The following is a 23,487-nucleotide window of genomic DNA, read 5'->3' as shown; positions in this document are numbered from 1 at the left end:
CTGTGGATGAGCCTCACAACAACATACTATGAGAACAAACTTCTCCAGATATGAGTGGTGTTATGGTCTGAATGTTTGCATGCCCCCCAAATTTATTTACTTATTTATTTAGAAATTTTTAATAAGATTCACTAGTGGCAATGTAAATAAATTACAATCCAAAACGAAATTAGACAAATCATCTAATAAATAAATTCATAACCATTATTACTGCTTGTAACATATCTGGCAAAGATGTTTAAAATGTCAACAATATTAACTTTTTGAGGGTGGAGGGTAGGAGGAGGGAGAGAAGCAGAAAAGATAACTGTTGGGTACTGGGTCTAATTCCTGGGTGATGAAATAATCAGTACAACAGACACTTATGACATGAGTTTACCTATGTAACAAAACTTCACATGTACCATTACACTTAAAATAAAAGTTAAAAAAAATTACTTTTCTTGTAGGTTAATTGTAAAAATGTAACTGTTTTGAGTCAATCTCCATTAATATTTAAAAGTACAAATATATATTAAATGAAGTTCAAAAGACTTATAATACATACAACAAAAACATCTATAAAACAAAGACAACTTTAAAAGAATTGCTCAATTTACTTCATAGTGTTTATTTTTTTCATGTAACATATTTTAAAATAGTATTTGTTTTTTGGATCATGCATGAAATTCACACCTAGATGTCTATTCTATTAAATCATTATTCTTTCTTCAGTGTCAAATCTTAATTTTCATTTCTGGCTGGATTTTTCTTCTTTAGCAATACTTTTTGTTACCCCTTTAATATATTTCTCATGGAAGAAATTATGACCTTAGTATGTCAGAAAATGATCACTTAGCAGATGTGAATGCTGGTCCCAGTTTTCACATTTCTTCACATTTTCCATTGTAATCAAGGACCTTGATGTGTGGCTGAAAAGCTTTTGCTTACAGTTGCTAATGAGCTTCAGACAGGGAAGTGGGGGTGTCGTCTCTTCAGTGTATTCTGCTGTATATACTGGTAATGAATAGATTAGTCTTCCAAATAACATGAGAGTCTCAGCTGCAAAGTTTAGCAGGTTAAAAAGCGTATTACTCAGATGATAAGGAAACAGGAATGTGGCTTCCTGGACATTTTTCTATCCCCTTTGATATTTCCTTCTGTGAACCTATTCTTCTTGTAGATGCTTTAATACCATTTAATCAGTGATTACTGCATTAAAATATGTGCCGTTCTCCAGGAAAGTTTAGATGTATCTGAAACCAGGACATTTAATATGGTCAATCATATTTGTCAAAATGTATTAGAGAAAGTATTACCTTCTCTAATCCATACTGACAAAGATTTGCCCTAATGTTTTCATCTGGTCCTCTCCATTTCTGGTTTTTCTTAGCTGCCTTTCCTGAGCCATAAACTGTGTTGTAGTTGATGCCTGTCTCATATACATATGCACCAAAATGAGCAGATGCTATCAGGAGGCCACCTGTTCCAGCAAATGGATCAAAATCAATATCACTTTCTCTTTTCCATAATTAGTCACAATGAATGACAAACCGGCATCCATGCTTGTATTTCCAATAAAGTGTCTCATTTTGACAGTGTATGACTCAATAGCTCTCTCTGTCTATCTGTGATCTATCTACTAAAATAAATATTATGTGAATTCTTAGGGATGCAGTTTGGGTCCAAACCGTAATTCTCCAAAATATATAATATATGTTGTGGTGTCTTTAAATTTACAGAATTTAAATGGCAGAAATCCAACTGCTTTATTCATTTGACTTTTTCTTCTTATGTCAATGTTTTTTTACATGTGTGAATCTTTATTTTATACATAGAGTATGAATGTACAAATAGAACTTAGCACACACCATCCGTTTCATTACATTTCTTGCAATACCTTCAGAAAGAATGCTAAGAATCCAAAATGGCGACTTTCTGTAAGTTTCCTGTCTGCGGGTGAACTGACCTCCAAAAATGATAGCAAAGACTTTATTCTTATTTTATTTTTTATTATACTTTAAGTTCTGGGATACATGTGCAGAACATGCAGGTTTGTTACATAGGTGTACATGTGCCATGGTGGTTTGCTGCACCCACCAACCTGTCGTCTAGATTTTAAGCCCCTCATACATTAGGTATTTCTCCTAATACTAGCCCTCCCCTTGCCCCCCACACCCCTTTAGGCCCTGGTGTGTGATATTCCCCTTCCTGTGTCCATGTGTTCTTATTGTTCAACACGCACTTATGAGTGAGAACATGCAGTGTTTGGTTTTCTATTCCTGTGTTAGTTTGCTGAGAATGATGGCTTCCAGCTTCATCCGTGTCCTTGCAAAGGACATGAACTCATTCTTTTTTATGGCTGCATAGTATTCCATGGTGTATATGTGCCACATTTTCTTTATCCAGTCTATCATTGATGAGCATTTGGGTTTGCTATTGTAAATAGTGTTGCAATAGTCTTTGCTATTGTAAATAGTGCTGCAATAAACATATGTGTGCATGTGTCTTTAAAGTAGAATGATTTATCATCCTTTGGGTATATACTCAGTAATGGGATTGTTGGGTCAAATGGTATTTCTAGTTCTAGATCCTTGAGGAATCACCACACTCTCCACATCCTCTCCAGCATCTGTTGTTTCCTGACTTTTTAATGATTGCCATTCTAGTTGGTGTGAGATGGTATCTCATTGTGGTTTTGATTTGCATTTCTCTAATGACCAGTGATGATGAGCTTGTTTTCATATGTTTGTTGGCCACATAAATGTCTTCTTTTGAGAAGTGTGTGTTCATATCCTTTGCCCACTTTTTGATGGAGTTGTTTTTTTTTCTTGTAAATTTGTTTAAGTTCCTTGTAGATTCTGGATATTAGACCTTTGTCAGATGGATAGATTGCAACAATTTTCTCCCATTCTGTAGTTTGCCTTTTCACTCTGATGATATTTTCCTTTGCTGTGCAGAAGTTCTTTAGTTTAATTAGATCCCATTTGTCAATTTTGGCTTTTGTTACAATTGCTTTTGGTGTTTTAGTCATGAAGTCTTTGCTCAGGCCTATGTCCTGAATGGTGTTGCCTAGGTTTTCTTCTAGGATTTTTATGGTTTTAGGTTTTGCATTGAAGTCTTTTATCCATCTTCAGTTAATTTTTGTATAAGGTGTAAGGAAGAGGTCCAGTTTCAGTTTTCCGCATATGGCTAACCAGTTTTCCCAGCACTATTTATTTAATAGGGAATCTTTTCTCCATTTCTTGTTTTTGTCAGGTTTGTCAAAGATCAGATGGTTGTAGATGTGTGGTGTTATTTCTGAGGCCTCTGTTCTGTTCCTTTGGTCTATATATCTGTTTAGGTACCAGTACCATGCTGTTTTGGTAACTGTAGCCTTGTAGTATAGTTTGAAGTCAGGTAGCATGATGCCTCTGGCTTTGTTCTTTTTGCTTAAGATTGTCTTGGCTCTACAGGATATTTTTTGGTTCCATATGAAATTTAAAGTAGTTTTTTTCTAATTCTGTGAAGAAAGTCAATGGTAGCTTGATGGGAATAGCATTGAATCTATAAATTACATTGGGCAGTATGGCCATTTTCGTGATATTGATTCTTCCTATCCAGGAGCATGGAATGTTTTTCCATTTGTTTGTGTCCTCTGTCATTTCCTTGAGCAGTGGTTTGTAGTTCTCCTTGAAGAGGTCCTTCATGTCCCTTGTAAGTTGTATTCCTAGGTATTTTATTCTCTAGCGAAGACTTTATTAAAGCAGACAGAACTTCAGGAGCTGCCATGAGCAGCAGATGCCTGTTTAGGGTGCATGACAGCTGTGCCCCCAAAATCCATACATTGAAACCTGATCACCAATATGATGGTGTCAGGAGGTGGAAACTTTGGGAGGTGCTTACGTCATGATAGCAGAACCTTGATGAATGGAATTAGTTCCTTTATGAAAGAGGCTCCAGGGAGCTGTTGGTCCCTTTCTGTGACTTGAAGGCACAGCGGGAAGGTGCCACCTGTGAACCAGAAAGTGGGCCTTCACCAGACATGGAATCTGCTAGCACCTTGATCTTTGACTTCCTAGACTTCAGAACTGTTAGAAGTAAACTTCTGTTGTTTAAAAGCCACCCAGGACTTCCGGGGAGGAGCCGAGATGGCCGAATAGGAACAGCTCCGGTCTACAGCTCCCAGCGCGAGCGACGCAGAAGACGGGTGATTTCTGCATTTCTATCTGAGGTACCATGTTCATCTCACTAGGGAGTGCCAGACAGTGGGCGCAGGTCAGTGGGTGAGTGCACCGTGTGCCAGCCAAAGCAGGGGTGAGGCATTGCCTCACTCGGGAAGCGCAAGGGGTCAGGGAGTTCCCTTTCCAGGGGTGACAGACGGCACCTGGAAAATCGGGCCACTCCCACCTGAATACTGTGCTTTTCCGAGGGGCTTAGGAAACGGTGCCCCAGGAGAGTATAGCCCGCACCTGGCTCAGAGGGTCCTGCGCCCACGGAGTCTCGCTGATTGCTAGCACAGCAGTCTGAGATCAAACAGCAAGTCGGCAGCGAGGCTGGGGGAGGGGCGCCCACCATTGCCCAGGCTCGCTTAGGTAAACAAAGCAGCCTGGAAGCTTGAACTGGGTGGAGCCCACCATAGCTCAAGCAGGCCTGCCTGCCTCTGTAGGCTCCACCTCTGGGGGCAGGGCACAGACAAACAAAAAGACAGCAGTAACCTCTGCAGACTTAAATGTCCTGTCTGACAGCTTTGAGGAGAGCAGTGGTTCTCCCAGCACGCAACTGGAGATCTGAGAATGGGCTGACTGCCTCCTCAAGTGGGTCCCTGACCCCTGACCCCCGAGCAGCCTAACTGGGAGGCACCCCCCAGCAGGGGCAGACTGACACCTCACATGGCTGGCCAGGTACTCCAACAGACCTGCAGCTGAGGGTCCTGTCTGTTAGAAGGAAAACTAACAGAAAGGACATCCACACCAAAAACCCATCTGTACATCACCATCATCAAAGACCAAAAGTAGATAAAACCACAAAGATGGGGAAAAAACAGAGCAGAAAAACTGGAAACTCTAAAAAGCAGAGTACCTCTCCTCCTCCAAAGGAACGCAGTTCCTCACCAGCAATGGAACAAAGCTGGACGGAGAATGACTTTGACGAGCTGAGAGAAGAAGGCTTCAGACGATCAAATTACTCCGAGCTATGGGAGGATATTCAAACCAAAGGCAAAGAAGTTGAAAACTTTGAAAAAAATTTAGAAGAATGTATAACTAGAATAACCAATACAGAGAAGTGCTTAAAGGAGCTGATGGAGCTGAAAACCAAGGCTCGAGAACTACGTGAAGAATGCAGAAGCCTCAGGAGCCGATGCGATCAAATGGAAGAAAGGGTATCAGCCCTGGAAGATGAAATGAATGAAATGAAGTGAGAAGGGAAGTTTAGAGAAAAAAGAATAAAAAGAAATGAGCAAAACCTCCAAGAAATGTGGGACTATGTGAAAAGACCAAATCTACGTCTGATTGGTGTACCTGAAAGTGACGGGGAGAATGGAAACAAGTTGGAAAACACTCTGCAGGATATTATCCAGGAGAACTTCCCCAATCTAGCAAGGCAGGCCAACATTCAGATTCAGGAAATACAGAGAACGCCACAAAGATACTCCTCGAGAAGAGCAACTCCAAGACACATAATTGTCAGATTCACCAAAGTTGAAATGAAGGAAAAAATGTTAAGGGCAGCCAGAGAGAAAGGTCGGGTTACCATCAAAGGGAAGCCCATCAGACTGACAGCGGATCTCTCGGCAGAAACCCTACAAGCCAGAAGAGAGTGGGGGCCAATATTCAACATTCTTAAAGAAAAGAATTTTCAACCCAGAATTTCATATCCTGCCAAACTAAGCTTCATAAGTGAAGGAGAAATAAAATCCTTTACAGACAAGCAAATGCTGAGAGATTTTGTCACCACCAGGCCTGCCCTAAAAGAGCTCCTGAAGGAAGTGCTAAACATGGAAAGGCACAACTGGTACCAGCCACTGCAAAAGCATACCGAAATGTAAAGACCATTGAGACTAGGAAGAGACTGCATCAACTAACGAGCAAAATAACCAGCTAAGATCATAATGACAGGATCAGATTCACACATAACAATATTAACTTTAAATGTAAATGGACTAAATGCTCCAATTAAAAGACACAGACTGGCAAATTGGATAACGACTCAAGACCCATCAGTGTGCTGTATTCAGGAAACCCATCTCACATGCAGAGACACACATAGGCTCAAAATAAAAGGATGGAGGAAGATCTACCAAGCAAATGGAAAACAAAAAAAGGCAGGGGTTGCAATCCTAGTCTCTGATAAAACAGACTTTAAACCAACAAAGATCAAAAGAGACAAAGAAGGCCATTACATAATGGTAAAGGGATTAATTCAACAAGAAGAGCTAACTATCCTAAATATATATGCACCCAATACAGGAGCACCCAGATTCATAAAGCAAGTCCTGAGTGACCTACAAAGAGACTTAGACTCACACACATTAATAATGGGAGATTTTAACACCCCACTGTCAACATTAGACAGATCAATGAAACAGAAAATCAACAAGGATACCGAGGAATTGAACTCAGCTCTGCACCAAGCAGACCTAATAGACATCTACAGAACTCTCCACTCCAAATCAACAGAATATACATTTTTTTCAGCACCACACCACACCTATTCCAAAATTGACCATATACTTGGAAGTAAAGCTCTCCTCAATAAATGTAAAAGAACAGAAATTATAACAAACTATCTCTCAGATCACAGTGCAATCAAGCTAGAACTTAGGATTAAGAATCTCACTCAAAACTGCTCAACTACGTGGAAACTGAACAACCTGCTCCTGAATGACTACTGGGTACATAACGAAATGAAGGCAGAAATAAAGATGTTCTTTGAAACCAACGAGAACCAAGACACAACATACCAGAATCTCTGGGATGCATTCAAAGCAGTGTGTAGAGGGAAATTTATAGCACTAAATGCCCACAGGAGAAAGCAGGAAAGATCCAAAATTGACACCCTAACATCACAATTAAAAGAACTAGAAAAGCAAGAGCAAACACATTCAAAAGCTAGCAGAAGGCAAGAAATAACTAAAATCAGAGCAGAACTGAAGGAAATAGAGACACAAAAAACCCTTCAAAAAATCAATGAATCCAGGAGCTGGTTTTTTGAAAGGATCAACAAAATTGATAGACCGCTAGCAAGATTAATAAAGAAAAAAAGAGAGAAGAATCAAATAGATGCAATAAAAAATGATAAAGGGGATATCACCACCGATCCCACAGAAATACAAACTACCATCAGAGAATATTACAAACACGTCTACACAAATAAACTAGAAAATCTAGAAGAAATGGATAAATTCCTCAACACATACACCCTCCCAAGACTAAACCAGGAAGAAGTTGAATCTCTGAATAGACCAATAACAGGAGCTGAAATTGTGGCAATAATCAATAGCTTACCAACCAAAAAAAGTCCAGGACCAGATGGGTTCACAGCCGAATTCTACCAGAGGTACAAGGAAGAGCTGGTACCATTCCTTCTGAAGCTATTCCAATCAATAGAAAAAGAGGGAATCCTCCCTAACTCATTTTATGAGGCCAGCATCATCCTGATACCAAAGCCTGGCAGAGACACAACAAAGAAAGAGAATTTTAGACCAATATCCTTGATGAACATTGATGCAAAAATCCTCAATAAAATACTGGCAAACAGAATCCAGCAGCACATCAAAAAGCTTATCCACCATGATCAAGTAGGCTTCATCCCTGGGATGCAAGGCTGGTTCAATATACACAAATCAATAAATGTAATCCAGCATATAAACAGAACCAAAGTCAAAAACCACATGAGTATCTCAATAGATGCAGAAAAGGCCTTTGACAAAATTCAACAACCCTTCATGCTAAAAACTCTCAATAAATTAGGTATTGATGGGTCGTATCTCAAAATAATAAGAGCTATTTATGACAAACCCACAGCCAATATCATACTGAATGGGCAAAAACTGGAAGCATTCCCTTTGCAAACTGGCACAAGACAGGGATGCCCTCTCTCACCACTTCTATTCAACATAGTGTTGGAAGTTCTGGCCAGGGCAATTAGCAAGAGAAGGAAATCAAGGGTATTCAATTAGGAAAAGAGGAAGTCAAATAGTCCCTGTTTGCAGATGACATGATTGTATATCTAGAAAACCCCATTGTCTCAGCCCAAAATCTCCTTAAGCTGATAAGCAACTTCAGCAAAGTGTCAGGATACAAAATCAATGTACAAAAATCACAAGCATTCTTATACATCAATAACAGACAAACAGAGAGCCAAATCATGAGTGAACTCCCATTCACAATTGCTTCAAAGAGAATAAAATACCTAGGAATCCAACTTACAAGGGATGTGAAGGACCTCTTCAAGGAGAACTACAAACCACTGCTCAAGGAAATAAAAGAGGATACAAACAAATGGAAGAACATTCCATGCTCATGGGTAGGAAGAATCAATATCATGAAAATGGCCATCCCTCCCAAGGTAATTTACAGATTCAATGCCATCCCCATCAAGTTACCAATGACTTTCTTCACAGAATTGGAAAAAACTACTTTAAAGTTCATATGGAACCAAAAAAGAGCCCGCATCGCCAAGTCAATCCTAAGCCAAAAGAACAAAGCTGGAGGCATCACACTACCTGACTTCAAACTATACTACAAGGCTACAGTAACCAAAACAGCATGGTACCGGTACCAAAACAGAGATATAGATCAATGGAACAGAACCGAGCTGTCAGAAATAATGCAACATATCTACAACTATCTGATGTTTGACAAACCTGACACAAACAAGAAATGGGGAAAGGATTCCCTATTTAATAAATGGTGCTGGGAAAACTGGCTAGCCATATGTAGAAAGCTGAAACTGGATCCCTTCCTTACACCTTATACAAAAATCAATTCGAGATGGATTAAAGACTTAAATGTTAGACCTAAAAGCATAAAAACCCTAGAAGAAAACCTAGGCAATACCATTCAGGACATAGGCATGGGCAAGGACTTCATGTCTAAAACACCAAAAGCAATGGCAACAAAAGCCAAAATTGACAAATGGGATCTAATTAAACTAAAGAGCTTCTGCACAGCAAAGGAAACTACCATCAGAGTGAACAGGCAACCTACAAAATGGGAGAAAATTTTCGCAACCTACTCATCTGACAAAGGGCTAATATCCAGAATCTACAATGAACTCCAACAAATTTACAAGAAAAAAACAAACAACCCCATCAAAAAGTAGGCGAAGGACATGAACAGACACTTCTCAAAAGAAGACATTTATGCAGCCAAAAAACACATGAAAAAATGCTCACCATCACTGGCCATCAGAGAAATGCAAATCAAAACCACAATGAGATACCATCTCACACCAGTTAGAATGGCAATCATTAAAAAGTCAGGAAACAACAGGTGCTGGAGAGGATGTGGAGAAATAGGAACACTTTTACACTGTTGGTGGGACTGTAAACTAGTTCAACCCTTGTGGAAGTCAGTGTGGCAATTCCTCAGGGATCTAGAACTAGAAATTCCATTTGACCCAGCGATTCCATTACTGGGTATATACCCAAAGGACTATAAATCATGCTGCCATAGAGACACATGCACACGTATGTTTATTGCGGCATTATTCACAATAGCAAAGACTTGGAACCAACCCAAATGTCCAACAATGATAGACTGGATTAAGAAAATGTGGCACGTATACACCATGGAATACTATGCAGCCATAAAAAATGATGAGTTCACGTCCTTTGTGGGGACATGGATGAAATTGGAAATCATCATTCTCAGTAAACTATCACAAGAACAAAAAACCAAACACCGCATATTCTCACTCATAGGTGGGAATTGAACAATGAGAACACATGGACACAGGAAGGGGAACATCACACTTCGGGGACTGTTGTGGGGTGGGAGGAGGGGTGAGGGATAGCACTGGGAGATATACCTAATGCTAGATGATGAGTTGGTGGGTGCAGCGCACCAGCATGGCACATGTATACATATGTAACTTACCTGCACGTTGCGCACATGTACCATAGAGCCTAAAGTATAATAACAATATTACTACTACTACTACTACTACTAATAAAAAGTTTACTTCCTCCTCTTTGATTTGTATGCTTTACTTGTCTTATTGCATTGACTAGGTCCTTTATTTCAACATAGAATAAAAGTGGTATGAATAGACAAAAAAATAAATAAATAAATAAAAATAAAAGCCACCCAGTTTACGGCATTTTGTTACAGCAGCCTGAAGAGGCTAAGACAAGTGATGGCATGGGATGCAGTTAATTGCATCCAATGATCATGGGCCAGAATCTGTGTGATCCAGTCTCTTCTTTTAATAATGATGATTACTAAAGGAATCATCACTTACTATGTGCCAATCTGTGTACCAAGTACTGGATATGCATTAACTAAGGGATTAACAATCTATAACCCATAGTACAAATCTAGCCTGCTGTCTGTTATAAGTCTATTGCAACACAGTCACACTCATTTGTTTATGTATTGCCCCATGGCTGCTTTCTCACTAGAATGGCAGACTTGAGTACCTGTGAGAAAGACCATTTGGCCTGAAAAGCCTAAAATGTTGACTCTCTGGCCCTTTATGGAGAAAGCTTATTGGCCTCTGCTTTAAACCTAACTTTTAGTTTACAAGTAATTTTTTGTTGCTGAATAACAAATTATTACATTTAGCAGCTCAAAGCATCACAAATCTTATAATTTCTATGAGTCAAGAGTCAGCATAGGGGTTATCTGCTCATGGTCTTTCATGACTGAAATCAACTTGTTGTGTGGGGCTTCAATCTCATCTGAGGCTCAAGGTCCTCCTCCAAACTCTTTCAGGTTGTTGGTCGAATTCATTTGCCTGCTATTTGCATAGCTGTGGTGCCCATTTCCTGGCTAGCCGTCAGCTAGGGACTGACTTAGAAGCCACCCTTAGGTCCTTGCCATCTGGCCACATCTCTCACAACAAGGCAGCTTATTCCTTCAAGACAAGCAGGAGAATGTGTCTGCTGCTTCAAATCTCTTTTATGGGCTCACCGACTTTTGGCTTATATTCTAAAGGTGAGATAATGACAGAACTTTGAGACACCCATCCAATATATAACTTTAGAACAGTTTTTAATTATTTCTTTTTTATAGAGATGAGGTCTCACTTTATTGCCAAGGCTGGTCTTGAACTCTTGGGCTCAAGTGATTCTCCTCCCTTGGCCTCCCAAAGTGCTGGGATTACAGGCATGAGTCACCATGCCTAGCCTAAGAACAGTTTTAAAATCAATGAAACAATAATTTTAGGAAATGTAATTTTAGCTTACTAAACTGACTTTTTCACTATAGAATAAATGAATATATGTGAACCCCTACAGATCCCAAATCTTGAATTATGCAAATAAAATAATTGAAATCTTCCCCTTTTAACACTTAGTGAAAATTTTCAGGATAAAGAGAGTGACAGTTCTGACAAGAGAAGAGATAGGAAGGGAAAAGCAATAGTTCTGGAAACATTAGGTAAGGATGTTTGGACTTGGAGAGGAGTGGTGGAGTAGGGTGAACAAGATGACTTTAAAAGTCATGATTTCTATGACTCTTGGAAAACAGGTTCCAGGAAGGTTCTGAGAGGCTTGGGATAGAGAATAGGTTAAAAAAAAGGCAGACATGAATCAGGTGGAGGAGCAGGATGTTCACAAATGGGAAACAACTGGTCTTGCAAGTTTGTCAAGGAGCTACTGGGGAAGTCACATCCTGCTCCTCCTTCAATAGCTTAAGGACTTTAAGAGGAGATTGGTCAAGAAGTTTCAGCTAGAGTTACAGCCTCTGAAAAACCCAGAAGTTACCTGTGGCCTTTTTGAAGGCAACTTGTATATCCTTCTTTAGACTTTGGATCAAAAGTTCTAGCACAGGAATAAAGATGGTTCAGGTCATGACGCCAACTTTTCTTCTCTCAGTGATTTATCTGAGATACTTCACATGTCTGAAGATGGGGATCCCAAAGGAAGGTCATAGCAGTTAGGTGGGAGGCACAAGTGGATGAATAAAATCTTGGTTTTGCCACTTGATGACTTCATCCTCAAAGCCCTGATGATTAGCAGGTAAGAGATCAGGATGACCCTAGTGCCAGCTATAATCATAAAAGTTGTCAAAGATCACAATAATTATCTTGCTGTTTCCTGAAGTATTTCAAATGAGCTTCAGCAGGGGCAGGATGTGACAGAATTTGATCTAATTGTCATCACAGAAGAAGCAGGCAAATGTGCAGATGGTGTTGAAAGTGGCTTCTGATAGTCCTTAGGTGTAGGCATTCACCACATTCACCATCAAAACCCAGCACGTCAGCCAGGCATGGTGGCTCATGCCTGTAATCCCAGGACTTTAGGAGGCTGAGGTGGGCAGATCATTTGAGGCCAGGAGTTTGAGACCAGCCTGGCCAACATGGCAAAACCTCATCTTTACTGAAAATACAAAAATTAGCCAGGCATGGTGGTGCATGCCTGTAATTCCAGCTACCTGGGTGGCTGAGGTATGAGAAACAAGAATCACTTGAACCCAGGAGGTGGAGGTTGCAGTGAGCTGAGATCATGCCACTGCACTCCAGCTTGGGTGATGGAATGAGACTCTGTCTGAAAAAGAAAAACAACAACAACAACAACAACAACAATCCCCACCCAAAAAAACCCCAACATGTCTTGAAGTTCATGGCAGTAGTGTGGGGCAGTGGGCTGCTTATGGTCATTGCTGTTGGCAGGAAACACTAAGTTCCTACACAAATGAAGAAAAAGGACCTCATTGCTTTTATTAGTGGCCATAGGAAATGGTTGTCTTGCCTATGGCCAGAATGGCCAGGATCTGAGGCATGGTGACTGAGGTATCCCAAAAGGTGACATTTGTTAGGAAGAAGTATATAGGGTGAAGAGATGCACATTCACTTGGGTCAGAATGACCCATTCCATATTTCTCAAAATAATGGCCAGGAAGAAACTGAGAAACACTAAGAACAAGGGCAACTCCAACTCTGGGTAATCAGTGAAGTTCATAAACCCATTCATAGAGATGAGATTCTTTTCAGTTGTAGGTTCACTATTGCCTGCTGTCTGAGATTGGAAATAGAATATTACCTCTAGGACTGTGGACAACGTATTATTCTTCTACAGTAGTTATTGTGAGGATGTCTTAGGCATATCTCAAGGAGAAAGTAAATGGTTACCCTCTAGAAGAACCATCATTGGTATTTTCTCTTGAGCATCTCCTCTCTTTGAAAACATCGAATGGAGCTGATATGGAGCATTGTTCCTGGTTAAAATCCACCTGTTGGCTCATAACTGGAGTCTTCCACAAAGATGACAGACTCTGAGAATCTCAGAATTGGAAAAGACTTGGCAAAGACATTCACCTTACAAGTGTTGAAGCAAGGACAGAAATATAATTCTTTTAACTCAATCTCATTTCTTTTTCCAGGAGACAGCACTGATCCTTGTAGATCATTTGACTGTTTTGTGATAGGGAACTCGAGGAAAGACTTCCCAAGGAGCTCAAGTAAAGGGTGTTTATTCTATGTCAATGCATGTGACAAGTTCAGCTTCACAGAGGTTGAAGATGCAGAGTAGGTCCTACATCAGGAAGGCCCTAGAGACTACAGCAGAAGGAAGTCAAGGATCTTTGCTTTGGTGTACCACCGCAACCATGACTCAGTTGTACTCTGAGTTCTGAGTCTTTTTTTTTTTTATCTTGCTGGTGTCATTTCTCTCAATTTTAGGGCTTTGCAGAAAGATTCCTTGGGCTCCTGAAGGAGTCATGGAATGGCTTGAGGAGATCCATTATTATCCAAGTAGTGAGTGAATGAAAAGAGTTCTAAAATAAATTAAAATTATATACTTTTTAGAGTATTCATTAATCAGTAAATTGAATTTTTATATTGGTAGAGCTCTAAAATAGTTTGTAGGAGATTGCAAAAGTGGCCACAATACCTCAAAGCAACTCTCATGCAAAGACCGAATTTATCTCTCCATTTTTCGAAACTGTATGGTCTTATGACTTAATGACTTACGTTGACGGATAGAATGTGGTGGAAGTGATGTCATGCCAGTTGTAGCTCTAGGCCTCAAAAGGCTTTGAGCCTGCTGTTTTTGCATTTTTGGAATCATGAAAATGCCATGTGAATGAGCCTGGATAGCTTACTGGAGAACAGGAAACCATGAGAAAAGGGGCTCCAGTTGCCTCAGTTGTACCAGATGAAGTCATTATTGACCATTCAGGCTCATACCTGGCAGAGAACTACAGGCAAATGAGCATATCCAACCAATATCAGCCAAATCCCACTTGGACCAGAACTGCCCAGCTGAGCCAACACAAACTGCTGACTTGTAGAATAGTGAGTTAAGTGAATGGTTGTTGGTTAAACCCACTGTTTTTTAAGTTTTAAGTTACGCAGCAAAAAGTAATAAATACCTGGTTCTACAAAAACGATTTTCTTTTTCTAAAATGTCAACTTTTATTTTAGATACGGGGGTGCACGTGCAGGCTTGTTACATGGCTATATTGCACCCAGGTAGTGAGCATAGCACCCAATAGGTAGTTTTTCAACCCACACCCTCTCCTCCCTTCCCCCACTAATAGTCTGCAGTGTCTATTGTTCCATTGTTTATGTCCATGTGTGCTCAATGTTTAGCTCCCATTTATGCATGAGAATATGTGGTATTCAGTTTTTTGTTCCTGTGTTAATTTGCTTGGGATCGTAGCTGCCTGCTGCATCCATGTTACGGCAAGGGACATGATTTTCTTCTTTCTTAGGGCTGCATAGGATTCCATGGTGCATATGTACCACCTTAAAAAAAATCCACTTTGCTGTTGATGGGCACCCACATTGATTTCCTGTCTTTGTATTGTGCATAGTGCTGTAATGAACTTATGAGTGTATGTGTCTTTTTGGTAGGACAATTTATATTCTTTTGGGTAGATACCTAATAGTGGGATTGCTGGCTTGAATGGTAGTTCTATTTTTAGTTCCTTGAGAAATCTCCAAACTGCTTTCCACTGTGGCTGAACTAATTTACATTTCCACCAACGCGTATAAGCATTCTCTTTTCTCCACAGCCTCACCAGCATTTGTTATTTTTTGACTTTTTAATAATAACTATTCTGACTGGTGTGTGATGGTATCTCACTGAGGTTTTTGATTTGCATTTCTCTGATGATTAGTGATGATTAGCATTTTTCCATACGTTTGTTGACTGCTTGTATGTCTCCTTCTGAGAAATGTCTGCTTTTGTCTTTTGACCATTTTTTAAAATTATACTTTAAGTTCTAGGGTACACGTGCACAACATGCAGGTTTGTCACATAGGTATACATGTGCCATGTTGGTTTGCTGCACCCATCAACTTGTCATTTACATTAGGTATTTCTCCTAATGCTATCCTGCCCCTTGTCCCTCACCCCCCGACAGGCCCTGGTGTGTGATGTTCCCCATCCTGTGTCCATGTGTTCTCGTTGTTCATCTACCACCTATGAATGAGAACATGTGGTGTTTGGTTTTCTGTCCTTGTGATAGTTTGCTTAGAATGATGGTTTCCAGCTTCATCCATGTCCCTACAAAGGACATGAACTCATCCTTTTTTTGTAGCTGCGTAGTATTCCATGGTGTATACGTGCCACATTTTCTTAATCCAGTCTACCACTGAAAGACATTTGGGTTGGTTCCAAGTCTTTGTTATTGTGAATAGTGCCACAATAAACATAACGTGTGCATGTGTCTTTATAGTAGCATGATTTATCATCCTTTGGGTATATACTCAGTAATGGGATTGCTGGGTCAAATGGTATTTCTACTTCTAGATCCTTGAGGAATCACCACACTGTCTTCCACAGTGATTGAACTAATTTACACTCCCACCAGCAGCGTAAAAGTGTTCCTATTTCTCCATGTCCTCTCCAGCATCTGTTGTTCCTTGAGTTTTTAATGATCACCATTCTAACTGGTGTGAGATGTTATCTCATTGTGGTTTTGATTTGCATTTCTCTAATGACCAGTGATGATGATCTTGTTTTCATATGTTTGTTGGCTGCATAAATGTCTTCATTTGAGCAGTGTCTGTTCATATCCTTTGCCTACTTTTTGATGGGGTTGTTTGTTTTTTTCTTGTAAATTTGCCTGAGTTCTTTGTAGATTCTGGATATTAGCCCTTTGTCAGATGGGTAGATTGCAAAGATTTTCTCCCATTCTGTAGGTTGCCTGTTCATGCTGATGATAGTTTCTTTTGCTATGCAGAAGCTCTTTGGTTTAATTAGATCCCATTTGTCTATTTTGGCTTTTGTTTCCATTGCTTTTGGTGTTTTAGTCATGAAGTCTTTGCCCATGCCTATGTCCTGAATAGTATCGCCTAGATTTTCTTCTAGAGTTTTTATGGTGTTGTCTTACATTTAAGTCTTTAATCCATCTTTTAATTTTTGTATATGGTGTAAGGAAGGGATCCAGTTTCAGTTTTCTGCATATGGCTAGCCAGTTTTCCCAGCACCATTTATTAAATAGGGAATCCTTTCCCCATTGCTTGTTTTTGCCTTTGACCATTTTTTAATGGGATTATTTGTTTTCTGCTTGTTGATTTGTTTCTGTTCCTTATAAATTCTGAATGTTAGCCCTTTGTCGATGTATATTTGTGAGTATTTCTCCCATTCTTTAGGTTGTCTGTTTACTGTGTAGATAGTTTCTTTTGCTGCACAGAAGCTCTTTCATTTAATTAGGTCCCACTTGTCAATTTTTGGTTTAATTGCAGTTGTTTTGATGACTGAGTCATAAATTCTTTCCCAAGGCCAATGTCCAGAGGGTATTTCCTAGGTTGTCTTCTAGATTTTTTTTCTTAAATTTGAGGTCTTACATTTAAGTCTTTAATCCATCTTGAGTTAATTTTTGTATATGCTGAAAGGTAAGGGTCCAGTTTCATTCTTCTGCGTATGGCTAGCCAGTTATCCCAGCACCATTTATCGAATAGGGAATCTTTTCCTCATTGCTTGTTTCTGTCGACTTTGTTGAAGATCACATGGTTGTAGGTGTGTGGATTTACTTCTGGGTTCACTATTCTGTTCCACTGGTCTATGTGTCTGGTTTTGTACCAGTACCATGTTGTTTTGGTTACTATAGCCTAATGGCATAGTTTGAAGTTGGGTAGTGTTATGTCTCCAGCTTTGTTCATTTTACATATGATTGCTTTGACCATTTGGTCTCTTTTTTTCTTCCATGTGAATTTTAGAATAGGTTTTTCTAATTCTGTGAAGAATGATGTTGATAGTTTGATAAGAATAGCATTGAATCTGTAGATCGCTTTAATGATATCGATTCTCCCAATCCATGAGCATTGAATGTTTTTCTGTTTATTTGTGTCATCTATAATTTCTTTCAGGAGTGTTTTTTAGTTCTATTTGTAGAGCTCTTTCACCTCCTTTATTAGTGGTATTCCTAGGTATTTCATTTTCTTTGTGGTTATTATAAATGGGATTATGTTCTTGATTTGACTCCTAGCCTGGATATTATTAGACATCCTACTGATTTTTGTACATCCATTTTGTGTCTTGAAACATTATAAAAATAGTTTATCAGTCCTATTGGCATTTGTACATCTTTAGATGTACAAAGAACTGGTACCAATCCTGCTGAAGCTATTCTAAAAAATCGAGGAGGAGGGACTCCTCCCTAACTGATTATATGAAGCTGGCATCAGCCTAATATCAAAATCTGGCAGAGACTAAAGGGAAAAAGAAAACTTCAGGCCAATATCCCCGATGAATATGCATGCATAAATCCTCAAGAAAATACTAGCAAACTGAATTCAGCAGTACATCAAAAAGTTAATACACCATGATCAAGTAGGCTTTATTCCTGGGTTGCAAGGCTGGTTCAACATACACAAATCAATAAATGTGATTCATCACATAAACCGAATGAAAGGCAAAAATCATAAGATTATCTCAATAGATGCAGAAAAAGCTTTCTATAAAGTGCAACATCCTTTCATGATAGAAACCCTCGACAGACTAGGCATCAAAGGAACATACCTCAAAATAATAAGAGCCATCTTTGACAAACCCACAGCTGACATCACACTGAATGGGAAAAAGCTGGAACCATTCCCCTTGAGAACTGGAAGAAGATAAGGATGCCCACTGTCACCATTCCTATTTAACACAGCACTGGAATTCCTAGCCAGAGCAATCAGGCAAGAGAAAGAGATAAAAGGCATCCAAACAGGAAAAGAAGAAGTAACACTATCTCTCTTCACTGATGATATGATTCTATACTTAGAAAACCCTAAAAACTATTTTCAAAAATAAAACAACATAAGTCCATGTATGTTAAAGCAAAGCACCTCATATTGATTCTCTGATTATTAAGCATAATTATCACTTAATTATTTAATAGGTTTCTTAGTCATCTGCTTCCAATATTGTGTTAGAATTTTTCAGAATAACACATTTTTCTATATGGTCTTATTTCTGAAAACAGCTTTGTTGAGGTATAATTAATAGACAATAAAAACTATTTAATGTATATGATTAGTTTGATGTATATATACCTGTGAGACCATCACCACAATCAAGGCAATCAATGTATTAATCATCTCCAAAAGTTCCTTTTGTCTCTTGGTGAGTGTTTTTTGTTTTTTGATGGTAAAAATCCTTAACATAAAATCTACTCTTTTAACAAAATTTTAAATACCCAATATCATATTTTAAGTTGTAGGCATTCTGTTGTACAGCAGATTTCTATAAGTTATTCATTTTGTTTCTGAAACTTTATGCCCGTTGAGCAAAAACTCCTTATTTCCTCTCCCCCAAAACCTTGGCAAATACCTTTCTATTCTATGCTTCTATAAATTTGACTACTTTGGATATCTTATGTAAGTGAAATCACGTAGTATTATTTTTACTCTTTTTCAAAAAATTATGTGCACTCTCCCACAAATTTGGATTTTATGTTTGATAAATATAAAACTAATAGTCTTCAATGGACTCTTTACTATAGACCATAATATTTTTTAAAATGTCATTGACATTGGGGTGACATCAGCAAGATGGAAGAATAGATGGTCAAACACATGTATCCCCCACAATAACAAGAACCCTGCACCCATCCACAGACAAAAGTGTTTTTGTGGGAGCCTTGGAATTTAGGTAGGAGGTTGTAAAGCCCTGGTGGATCCTAGGATGGCCTGAGTGGAGACCAACACCCAGGTTGCAGACTTGCTTGGCTACAGCTCTGTTTGGCCTTGAACCTACTGCTGAAACAATTTGCCAAGAGCTTCAGGAGGAATCATGCATGCTAATGCCTTGGCAGACAGACAACACACAGACTTGGAGAAAATACTTGCAAATCATACATAATATCAAGGGCTAGATAATATCCAAAAACATAAGGAACTCAAATAACTCAATAGCAAAAAACCAAATAACCCAATGAAAACATGGACAAAGGACCAAAATGTACATTTCTCAAAAGAAGACATACAAATGACCAACAGATATGTGAAAAAATATTCATCATCGCTAATCATTAGGTAAATAAAAAGTGAAACCACAATGAAATATCACCTTGCACCTGTTAGAAAAGATATTAAAAAGATAAAAGATGAGTGTTGGTGAGGGTTTGGAGAAAGGGACCCCTTGTGCACTGTTGGTGGTAATGTAAATGAATACAGACATTATGGAAAACAGTATCGGAAGTTTCTCAGAAAATGAAAAATAGAATTACTATGTAATCCAGCAATCTCATTTCTGGGTATATAACCAAAGGAATTGAAATCAGTATCTTAAAAAAATATCTACCATCCCATGTTCACTGAATCATTCTTCACGATAGCTCAGGTATGGAAACAACCTAAGTGTCCATCATCAAATAAATGGATAAAGAACATATGGTACATATATACAATGGAATACTATACAGCCCAAAGAAAGAAAAATAATTTAAAATTTGTGACGACATGAGTGAAACTTGAGGACATTTATGCTAAGTGAAATAAGCTAGGTACAGAAACACAAATACCACATTTGTATGTGGAATCTAAAAAGGTAAAATTCATAGAAATAGAGAGTAGAATAGTGATTATCAGAGGCTAGGAGAAGGGAGTAAATGGGGAAAAGGGAAATGTTGACTTAAAAGTACAAAATTTCAGTTAGGAGGAATAAGATTTAGTGACCTATTGCACAGAATGGTGACTATAATGAATAATAATGCATTATAGATTTCAAAATTGCTTAAACAGTAGATTTTAAATGTCACCACAAAAATGACAAATACATGAGGTAATGAATTCGTTCATTAGATTGGTTTAATAATTCTGCAGCATAAACATGTATCAAAACACCACATTGTACTCCAGAAATATATAATATATAAATTATTGTTAATCAATTGAAAATAAAGACTATCAGACAAGAAAAAATAAAAAATGTCATTTTTGAAGTATAATAAACATTCAGAAAAATTCATATCTATGTGAATTTTTACAAATTTAATGCATCTAAATCAAGACTCAATACATCATCAATCTCTGAAACCTCTCTTGTGCACCCTTCCATTTATTATTCCCCCAATACTAATAGCATTGATGAGTTTACTTGCTTTTTTTCCTTTATATACCTGGAATCATACAGTATGAAGTCATTTGTGTCTAATTCCTCTCACTCAATGTTATGTTAATGAGATTCATTCAGATGATTGTAGTAAACTATTTTAAAATGGAAGCACTACTTTCTTATCATAGAGGTATTTAATAAGCTCTAAGTATATTTTGTTAAATGAAATGAAGGATATTCTTCTTAATTCATTTTTTTTTACTTTAAGTTCTGGGATACATGTGCAGAACATGCAGGTTTGTTACATAGGTATACATGCGCCATGGTGGTTTGCTGCACCCATCAACTCGTCATCTAGATTTTAAGCCCCGCATGCATTAGCTATTTGTCCTAATGCTCTCCCTCCCCTTGCCCCCCACCCCCTGACAGGCCCCAGTGTGTGAGGTTCCCCTCCCTGTGTCCATATGTTCTCATTGTTCCACTCCCACTGATGAGTGAGACCATGTGGTGTTTGGTTTTCTGTTCCTGTGTTAGTTTGCTGAGAATGATGGCTTCCGGCTGCATCCATGTCCCTACAAAGGACATGAAGTCATTCTTTTTTTTTTGAGATGGAGTCTCACTCTGTTACCTAGGTTGGAGTGTAGTGGTGTGATCTTGTTCACTGCAACCTCTGCCTCCTGGGTTCATGCAGTTCTCGTGCCTCAGCCTCCTAAGTATCTGGGATTACAGGGGCACACCTGTAGAGACAGGGTTTCACCACATTGGCCAGGCTGGTTTCGAACTCCTGACCTCAAATGATCCACTTGCCTTGGCCTCCCAAAGTGCTGGGAGTACAGGCATGAGCCACCGCACCCGGCCTGACATGAACTCATTCTTTTTGATGGCTGCATAATATTCCATGGTGTATATGTGCCACATTTTCTTAAGGCAGTCTATCTTTGATGAGCATTTGGGTTGGTTCCAAGTCTTTCCTGTTGTAAATAGTGCTGCAATAAACATATGTGTGCATGTGTCTTTATGGTAGAATGATTTGTAATCCTTTGGGTATATACCCAGTAATGGGATTGCTGGGTCAAATGGTATTTCTGGTTCTAGATCCTTGAGGAATTGCCACACTGTCTTCCACAATAGGTGAACTAATTTACAGTCCCATCAATAGTGTAAAAGCATTCCTATTTCTCCACAGCCTCACCAGCATCTGTTGTTTCCTGACTTTTTAATAATTGCCATTCTAACTGGCATGAGATGGTATCTCATTGTGGTTTTGATTTGCGTTTCTCCAATGACCAGTGATGATGAGCTTTTGTTCATAGGTTTGTTGGCCGCATAAATGTCTTCTTTGGAGAAGTGTTTGTTCATTTCCTTCACCCACTTTTTGATGGGATTGTTTGTTTTTTTCTTGTAAATTTGTTTACATTCCTTGTAGATTCTGGATATCAGACTTTTGTCAGAAGGGTAGCTTGCTAAAATTTTCTCTCATTCTGTAGGTTGCCTGTTCACTCTGATGATATTTTTTTTTTGCTGTGCAGAAGCTCTTTAGTTTAATTAAATCCCATTTGTCAATTTTGGCTTTTGTTGCAATTGCTTTTTTTTTTTTTTTTTTTTTGAAACGGAGTTTCACTCTTGTTGCCCGGGTTGGAATGCAATGTCATGATCTCGGCTCACTGCAACCTCCATCTCCTGGGTTCAAGCGATTCTCCTGCCTCATCCTTCTGAGTAGCTGGGATTACAGGTGCCCATCACCAGGCCTAGCTATTTTTTTTTATTGTTAGTAGAGATGGGGTTTCATCATGTTGGCCAAACTGATCTCGAAATCCTGACCTCAGGTGATCCACCCACCTCGGCTTCCCAAAGTGTTGGGATTACAAGCGTGGGCCACCATGCCTGGCCATTGCAATTGCATTTAGTGTTTCAGTCATTGAAGTCTTTTCCCATGCCTGTGTCCTCAATGATATTGCCTAGGTTTTCTTCTGGGGTTTTTATGGTTTTGGGTTTTACATTTAAGTCTTTAATCCATCTGGAGTTAATTTTTGTACAAGGTGTAAGAAAGGGGTCCAGTTTCAGTTTTTTGCTTATGGCTAGCCAGTTTTCCCAGCACCATTTATTACACAGGGAATCCTTTCCCCATTGCTTGTTTTTTGTCAGGTTTGTCAAAGATCAGATGGCTGTAGATGTGTATGTATGGTGTTAATTCTAAGGTCTCTGTTCTGTTCCATTGGTCTATATATCTGTTTTGGTACCAGTACCATGCTTTTTGATTACTGTAGCCTTGTAGTATAGTTTGAAGTCAGGTAGCATGATGCTTCCAGCTTTGTTCTTTTTGCTTAGGATTGTCTCTGCTATGCAGGCTCTTTTTTGGTTCCATATGAAATTTAAAGTAGTTTTTTTCTAATTCTGTGAAGAAAGTCAACTCTTGCTTGATGGGGATAGCACTGAATCTATAAATTACTTTGGGCAGTATGGCTATTTTCATGATATTGATTCTTCCTATCCATGATTGTGGAATGTTTTTACATTTGTTTGTGTCCTCTCTTATTTCCTTGAGCAGTGGTTTGTAGTTCTTGAAAAAGTCCTTCACATCCTTTGTAAGTTGGGTTCCTAGGTATTTTATTCTCTTTGTTGCAATTGTGAATGGGAGTTCGGTCATGATTTGGCTGTTTGTCTATTATTCGTGCATAGGAATATTTGTGATTTTTGCACATTGATTTTGTATCCTGAGACTTTGCTGAAGTTACTCATCAGCTTAGGGAGATTTTGGGCTGAGATGATGGGATTTTCTAAATATACAATGTCATCTGCAAACAGAGACAATTCAACTTCCTCTCTTCCTAGTTCAATACCCCTTATTTCTTTCTCTTGCCTGATTGCGC

At 38.8% G+C, this 23,487-nt stretch overlaps 1 pseudogene; it reads right to left on the bottom strand.

Moving 5' to 3' along the window:
- Window positions 1-730: 730 nt before the first annotated feature.
- On the bottom strand, window positions 731-14,131 carry LOC100456052 (tRNA (guanine(10)-N2)-methyltransferase homolog; annotated as a pseudogene).
- Between the last annotated feature and the right edge of the window lie 9,356 nt (window positions 14,132-23,487).

Source organism: Pongo abelii, chromosome 9 (assembly GCF_028885655.2).
Source record: "Pongo abelii isolate AG06213 chromosome 9, NHGRI_mPonAbe1-v2.0_pri, whole genome shotgun sequence".
Taxonomy (NCBI): domain Eukaryota; kingdom Metazoa; phylum Chordata; class Mammalia; order Primates; family Hominidae; genus Pongo; species Pongo abelii.
The sequence above is the reverse complement of the archived record's forward strand: the minus strand, read 5'-3'. Positions and strand labels throughout refer to the sequence as shown.